We start from the raw sequence: 8,618 nt of genomic DNA, 5'->3' as shown, positions 1-8,618 counted from the left end.
TGGAGCCTTGGAGCAAAGACCTCTCTCTACAGCACTTCTGCTTTGGCCACAAAGTACAAATCTGATTCCCATCTTCTGAGAACATCATTGTTGCTGTTCCCTGAGAAAAAAGTCCTATCAGGATGCAGCGTCCATTTCCTCTTCATCACTGAATGACTTCTTGAAAACAAAGAAGTTGGTCAACAAACCATCCAACCCTAAACCTACAATTAATTTATTTTACAACTTTTATTGAACTACAAACAGTAATGAAAAATACAAAAGAAGTGGAAAGACAATGACAGTAGCATTTCAACCATCTATGGAAATCTTAGACAGACAGACATGAGCTGAAAGAGTCCAATGAGGTATCTATGGAAAAAACTAATTGTGTGTAGGTGAAGGGAGACTTTAGGAGAAAAAAATATCCTTTTCTAGTCTGACTATCCATTGTGTTATGTCAGTTCAGTAAATGATGCTCAGGGTGAAAAGGTATCTAGGAAGAATATTGTGCATCAGTATTTTTCAAAATACAGAGAAAGAAATGTTACCAGGAAGCCATGAAAAGTGATATCAAGCAGAAGGAATATGTAAAAATCAATTAATGAAAGCAAATATTAATCAAGCTACGTTAGACAATAGAATGGAAATGGCCTGAACCCTCATGTTCACAGAAAGGAACTGCAAATGATAAAGATGAGAGAATCCTATTCAGGACAGCCACAGCCGAAGCAGTTCTGTGTCTCAGCCTGACCCTGTACCATCAGCAATGCCACTTCTTCAAACCAAGGCTTTTGGGGTGAGAGACGAGGCCAAATTCATCCCCACTCTTGACTTACCCCAAGGCAAAGCAACTAAAGCAGGTCCAGCCCAAATCTCCCTTATTACATGGGAAACGATGCACAATTTTAAGTCAGGCATCCCAAGAAAGTGGCAGTAAAATGTATAGCAGCCTTTGTCCCTGCTGCCACGCTCTTTGTCATACACTCTTCCTGAGAAAGTTATTCGGCAGCTTTCTGACAACGGGTCCTGAAAAGAAATGTGTGATCTAAAGCAAACCGAATGGGATGCTGTTCTTGGCAGAAAGGGATCAAATCCCACGTCAGTCAGAGCACAGCAAACTCTCTTCCACTCTGTCAGCTACAATTTGCCCATTTCCTTCCATGGACTATCCTCAAAAAATAAACACCACTACACAAAAAGCGATTCAAACTACATCACCAAGTCAGATGTAGCTTATTCCCAAGTCACCTCTCCCAGATTCACTGGATTAGATCACTGCAGGCTGGATAATACGGTAGAAGAGAGCACACACAAACACCAAACATAAGATAATTGCACCCACACAGCCTACTGGAATGAACAAAATTATACATGGCAAGTTTTTAACTCAAGAAATTAGTTCTCTTTATCTTCTGACACAACGAGTTAGACACTGTCTCTAATTTTCCTTCTAAAATAATTAACTTTGCAAATTACATTTCTCAAGTTGTCCGAACATGGCTAATTATATGTATTTCAGAAATACACACGCATAGAATGGTGTTGTAGATTATATGGCATTGGTTTTGTACAAACTTCCCTCTTGATTGGAAGAAACAAGAGGAAAAGTCCTGAGACCTACTGAAAACTCTGAGCAAGAGGGAACCAAGATCTGGCAAAGACACAAAGATGTGTTTAGGGCTATTAAACCTTCTACTCTTCAACAAGAGTGGACACACCCAATTTGTGAGTCATTCCTTGGACAATTAAGTGGAACTTATACTTTAATGCCTTGTTACCTCTATGACAGCACAGTGAGTGTGTACAGACATAGTTCTGGTTGCAAGGTATGACATTTTTCCCTGTTTATTTAACTGCTTCCTTGCAGGGAGCAAGGCAGGAGCCTCGCAGACTCTGACCCTTCCACGTCACAGAGCATCCCTACAGAGTCCAGCTAACCCCAGCACAAATTGTCCAGGGCAGAGGAGTGCATGCAATCCTAGCTTGCAGTCCTGGGAACAGAGTTCTCACATGTTCACATGGCACAGCCAAAGCAGAAGCATTCTTAACTTTAGGAGAAAATCTAAGGGGACATTCATTTATTTGTGTAATACTCATCCCAGCATCCTGTACTGCTTTTGTTTTGTCATTTTTACCTGTGACACCACAGCTCTAATCAATGCCACAGAAACATGTATAAATCATGGCTAGTCTATGGTGAATTGTCATAATAAGAACCCACATCAGAGACCACCAAGCTGCTTCTATGTATCAGCTGAAGCAGGAGGTTCCAGTTCCTGTAACATCCAAATACTCACAGAACTGCAAAGCTCAAGCATTGCTTTATTGGCAGTCAGAAGATGCTCCATCCACTGGATATGGCCTTCCCAGAAGTCATGGGGTTTATTCAAAGAGAGTCACTTTAGCTTATTAAATCAACATTAAAAAAACCCTGAACAACTCTGGTAGTTTATGATGGGAAAAACGGTATTTATTTGTCATGATTTACAACATGTATAATTAACACACTCACACATGGCCCTCAAACAACACACAGGATTAAAACAGTCTTTCTTATGAGCAAAATCATCATCCAAGTCTTTTATCTATCATTTTACAGCAAACTGATTTATGGTCAGTAAGAATATATTCTCTGAGGGATAAGCATATTTCATAGAATGTGGCCCACTTCAACCTCTCCAAAAAATGAGCATTGTCAGTCCATTTCAGACGGCCATGGTAATGCTTTTGTGAGCAAGAGAGACTTCTGGTACATTCAGTTCTGTCAAACACATATAAATCCCTATTGAAAATATATATATGTATGTATATATGTATATACATGTATATATGTACTGAACTGTTTGTTTGTGGAATCTCTGCTATGCTCAGGAACTTTGTCATGTGCCAATACTTTGTCCATTCTCCATAGATAAATGGGCACGAATCAGAGTAGACACCTGCCTCCTTCCACCTGCCCAGTTAACTGAAAAGGTTCACAAAGTCTGCAATCAATCCCTACATTAAAATTATCACCAGCATCAACAAGATGCTGAAAATTTACTCAGAGCGGCCAACCTAACCGCTCTTTTTTACTTTGTCATTCTCAAATCCCTGCTCAAATGACTCACTTTTTTTTCCATGATTCCCATTTGGCAATGTTATGATGGGTACTCAGTGGGAGTACACTGCTATTGTTTTGAAATTTGCACTGTTATAGCATGGTAATTTCTCATAGGTATTTGAATAAATGTTCGTTTCACAGATACTGAAAATACTGAACTATCTGTCTGTGAGCAAAGATAATAAGGTATCTGAGTAGGTCAGCTATTTTACTTTTCTCTGCTACATTAAGGGAAAAAAAAAACGTGACTACAACATATTAAACACTAAAGCAGACTGCAAGGAGTAAGTTCAAAAGTGAAATGTTCCCAAAATCCAGTAGGTATCTGTAACAGCAGGTTTCACTTAAAGTGGCTATCACTTTACTGGTTTTAACAAACTTCAAAGTAAGTGTCCTAATGCTACTCATTTTGTGTGTCTGTTTTACATCAGTCACAATTCTGTATCACGGTTTCACTTCTGCCTGATGCTTACAATGAATTTTTGTAACTGGAAAGCACATTTAGTGTATGGATTAAATTAAGAATGGTTTTACAAAGCAGCATGATAGCAGACATTTATGTTATTAACTCACTTTTTTACATATCTGCTGATATGTTGTTGGGGCATGTTAAAATATGGTATGGTAATCCATACCACATCCATCAGCAAGATAAATATACTTAACTGAAATAAAATCAGAGAATCAGAAACCAGTTTCATGGGGCTCCGTTTCACGTCACTGAAATAGAGGAACATTTTTCAAATAGAACTATTAATTTTTAATTCATTATACCACTTCGATTCAATGCAAAATGGCTAATTTTAATAAACCAAAGTGTCAGTGCTGATGGTGAAATCTCATACAGATGGAAAGCTATTCTCTGAGGAATGCAGCCTGGGAGCGATACCTTGAATACCAAAAAGGTATTCCCCAGCATGGAATTTTTATGCTATTTGCCAGCACATGGAGTGTGCCGGATGATTTCACAGCCCTTGGTCTTTCCCACTCTGAGCAGCAAGACCACGAGCAGTGGCAGCACCTGCAGGGCAGTTTAGGGGAGTTAAAGGCACACCTATCAATGAACCCAGGAGCACTGTGCACCACTGTAGGTTACCGACGGGACGGATGGGACGGTCGGTGACGGAGACGAGAGATCTCTATAGTCTGATCTTGGGACACAGTCGGTTTATTGTAAAAGGCGTGGGTATTGGGGCACTGCTCAGAGCTGCCAGACTCAGCTCTGAGCAGGCCCAAGAGAGCAAGAGAGTAAGCGGGTGAGAGAGAGAGAGAGAGTGTGTAAGAGCAAGAGTGGAAGTGAGAGCAAGAGTGGAAGTGTGGAAGTGTCTGAAGTCCTGGTTACAATACAATAAATCATCTTCTGTACTGAATATTCTAATTGTCACTAACCAATCTAATACAAGATACAAATCCTATAGCATTTACATACAGCCTATAAGAGTTCTTATATTACCATAGAGTGTTACATCTTAACTTCTAAAAACTACTCTTTGGACCCCTTCTGCTGAGCTAGTAGGGTCTGCTCTGACCCTTGGACCTGTTTGCAAACAGAGGGTATTGTTCCATCAAGAGGGGATTACCTTCAGTCGGCCACACCATTGTTTTCCAGTTGTTCAGTAACTAAGACCTGGTATTTCAAAAGTGGCTTTCATTTCGATGCTGCCTGTAGTTTTCATATTCCCAAAATCTTTTGTCAGGCAATCATATTTATAAGGCTTTCCTGTTTCATCTTCCCCAACACACCACAGTTTCCTTGTTCCCTTAGAAGATCAATCCCGAAAGAAACGTTGTGGGTCTACTTTCTCTAAGTAGAACAAATGAAGAAGGAGCTCCTGATTCTCAGTTACAACTTACTATGCCTCAGCCTTCTTCCAAAACCAATGCTGTTGTGTTCCCACAGTGACCCTACTGCTTTGGGATAGAGAATGGCCAGCACAAGAAGTACAAACTGGAGTTAAGTAGGTTCATCAGAGATGAGTGCGTTGGCATATCTGGCCCACAAGGCCAGTTCAGGCATAGCCATGAAGAAGTGGTAACACCATAGTGAGCAAGAAGAAAAGGCATTCCATATGCCCTGCTAAGGAACATGAAGTCATCCTATTTTTTCAGTCATGTTCCTTTAGGTGCTATCCAGTGGCAGGGGAGAACTGTGAAGGTACATTTTGCTACATTTCCTATGCTTTCCATTCAGTCTGGATAGGATATTCATATTTCTGTCATCATAAAATTTCTCATTTCATCCCAAAACATGTTTTTTCCAAGGCTAAGGAACATGTCACTCTAAGCAGTTTATAAAACTTCTAACCTGGACACCTTTTTTTCCCAATCACCTCCCAAAATATAGACACATTAAGAGATGGTGCAATTAAATCTATTTTTAAACCTGTCATTTTGCTAGAAATACTTGATTCTGCCTGGGCCAGTTAGTTACCCTGTTTCTGACTCCTCTAGAACATGCACACAGTGTACGCACAGCTGCTGGTCACCAAAGATCAGCAGTAGTCATTTGTTGAAGGGAAGGTAAAAATCTTCTTGCAGATCCCAGGAGCAAATGGCCATATCAGATGCATTTCTAAGGCAAAATTAAACTATTCCTTAAGGCTGTAATAAAAATCAGCCATTGGAGCTTATTTTGGGAGCATTTCATTGATCCAACAGGATGAAAAAGAAAAGCTGAACTTCATTAGCAGGAAGAATTTTATCAGGCACACATGTATTCATGCTGTAGGACTGAAACTTGTATTCTCCTTTCCTCTTCTCCCTCACTACACAGGTCTTTTCCCTGGAAGCAGAGAGAAGTCTTGGAAAGGCTAAGCCCTCTGTCCAAACACACACATATATTTGTCTGCCTTTTATCATAGCAGTTCAGCGTCTAAATGGACTTACTCTTACTTTGTCTGCATGGACTTACTCTCTCTAAGGACTTAAAATGACTGGCAGAATGCACTGAGGCAGCAGAACTTGCCCACAGGCAAGTCCTCCTCCCTCCTTCATGCCCAAAGACGTGGTGGTGAAAATAAAAAAAATGCTTCATCTTTTCAGTACATGGGGCTTTTAAAACCTTTGATTCCAAAAGCTAACAAAATCTTCTAGGCAGCTATCACTGCTGTTTGCCTCCACCCAGCTCTTAGCTGAGGTTGCTGCTTGAGCACCAACTGATGGTCCAACACCAGCAACATTGATAGCCAGTGTGAATATGCAGAATGCACAACAGCTGGAATTGTAGTTATTTTCCTGTGCCCTCCTCCAGGTACCTGCAAGTATGGTATTTAAAACTGTCAGACATCAGCAGTTAGGCATATCCAGACGTCATAGCTGCCGCCATCCAGAAGGAATTATGATTTATTGTCATTTTGAGATTATACAACAGTTATTTAGTCATTTTAGAGTACAAACAACTACTTTAATAAGCTTACAGATAAGTTATTAGTGTGGTGGAGAACTCCTTTGAAACAGTAATTTAATTACTCCTTCCCTTGGAGGATCTACAACATCTAGCACACATAAAAGGAGGCATCTCACGTACTAACTTGTCCAACAGTTATAAAGATGTAGGGAGACATGAAAAGAAGATGCTGAAATATGTATAACCACAGAGTTCAACAATAATAGGAGTCGAAACGATAAGATAACAAGGATCTTTGCAGTCTTTAAATACTGCTAGAGGCCACATTAAAAAAACCACCAAAATTATTTTCAACTGCCTGTATCAGTACTTGACTCCTATTTAATCAGTGCGATTTTTGGGGCCAGAATCCTCTGTCTCAGATGCACATGGCTCCACATACCCTGATCCTAACCTGCAGCTATCAGCGCACACAAAGAGCAAAAGTAGTACAGGATGAGGAATTTAGCAACCCCTACAAGGTACAGAGAATTGGTCAATAACAGCAAAGCTACTCAAAGATGAAATCACAGAGAAAAGAAGGGAAAGTTAACCCAAGGGAGGTATAGCAAATGTTTTCATAGCATTTTTATATTTCAAGTTTATGGTGATGAAATGGAGAGCTTATGCAATTCATTTGGGGTTTGGGCCTCCATTGTCCCAGAATCAAGAGCTCCATTTATCAGTACCTTGCAAGATTAGGTACTCGCAAAATTATTTCAAAGAAATCCTTGACAAATGTTTTGTCAACATTTCTGAATGCAATATTCAAAATGAACCCTCTGTAGAAAAAAATATATAAACAAAGAAACCTGGTAGGAGGAGGAAACTTATCTTAACACTTAAAAAATAATTGAATCAGGCCATGAATCTTGAATCTTTTTCAAGCAACCAAAAATGTTGCAAATATTTTATGCTCCAGATGAATTTTACTAGAATTTTTACCAATTTGCAGTTTTCAAAAGCCTGCGAAAATGAAAGAGTAGTGAAAGCTGAGCATTTGATACACATTTAAGTTCCTCTTTTTTTTTTTTAAACTCAAGTAGGATAGTTCACTGACTGTGTAATAGTTCCTCCCAAGGTAATTTGCTATGATGCTAAAAATGTTCCCAGAATATTAGAGGCAAGATTTTATTTTATGATAAAACTAAAAAGCATATAAATTATGGGTTGCAAAATAACCAAGGATAACACTAATTTATGTAAATGTGTACTGTACAATACAAAGAAATATTCATTTTTGAGCAGCATATAATAAGATTAAAAAATCCTGCTGATTAAACAAATAGCCTTTTTAATGCATTTTGGGTTAGAGGGAGAACGTTTCCAACATGAAATAGAATTTTTCTAAATTCAAAATACAAATAAATGAAAATTAAAGAATTAATCAGAAACAACAAGCTGTATTTCTGACCACAGCCAAGAATACAAATCAGGTAAGATAAAAGGGAATTTTATATGAAGTATTGTCTATCACCACCTCATCTGCCTGTGTGATCACAACCTCCAGGATACTGCTGCTGCTGTCACCTTTTCATCTTCATGCCGAGCTTCTTCTGTTCCTCCATGAACCAACAGATCCGAAGAACCACAGTCTAGCACTTCACCAACACACTCCTCATCTTCTGAAAAGTCAATGCTGACTGAGGTCTCAACGCCCTCTACAAAGGCTGACAGGGCCCCTTTGTTGGCACCATGCACACTGTGAGAGGTTACCTGAGCCTCTTCAAAGGTCTGGTGTCTCACCATGACAAACTTTGTTCCCTGCTGAACAAAGAAAAGAAAAGACATGAAGGCCCTTTCAATAGGACACTGACTTCCTTAGCTTTGCCCTGAACTGTATTTGATACATTAGGGACCCTAAGCATGTATGATGCCAGAGACTGTAACATTTTAAAGCCAGCACAGTATCTTTCTCAGGGAAGGATTCTGCAAAACAAATATTATTACAGCAACATTCTTCTATTTCCACAGAGAAATCCTTCATGCACACAAAAAAGACACCTGCACACATTCTGCATCAAATAAACAAGCAAGTCTCAGCAAGAGGAAGAGTGTTTTTTGAATGCACTCACTGCTACCACAAGACTCAGACTCCACCCCCAAGTCGGAGCACTGTGGGGTTTTCTCCCCGCTCCCAAACACCTG

The 8,618-nt window shown here is 39.6% G+C and overlaps 1 long non-coding RNA gene across 4 annotated transcripts in view; it reads right to left on the bottom strand.

Moving 5' to 3' along the window:
- Positions 1–4,831: 4,831 nt before the first annotated feature.
- Positions 4,832–8,618, bottom strand: part of LOC125331995 — a 379,455-nt gene continuing 375,668 nt past the window's right edge. For 2 of the 4 annotated variants that reach the window (XR_007206332.1, XR_007206331.1), the window contains one exon: positions 4,832–8,237. This is a non-coding gene — a long non-coding RNA (uncharacterized LOC125331995). The remainder of the gene's footprint in view (positions 8,238–8,618) is intronic. The other 2 variants (XR_007206333.1, XR_007206334.1) reach the window with 1 other exon arrangement.

This window comes from Corvus hawaiiensis, chromosome 12 (genome assembly GCF_020740725.1).
Source record: "Corvus hawaiiensis isolate bCorHaw1 chromosome 12, bCorHaw1.pri.cur, whole genome shotgun sequence".
Classification (NCBI taxonomy): Eukaryota; Metazoa; Chordata; class Aves; order Passeriformes; family Corvidae; genus Corvus; species Corvus hawaiiensis.
The sequence above is the reverse complement of the archived record's forward strand: the minus strand, read 5'-3'. Positions and strand labels throughout refer to the sequence as shown.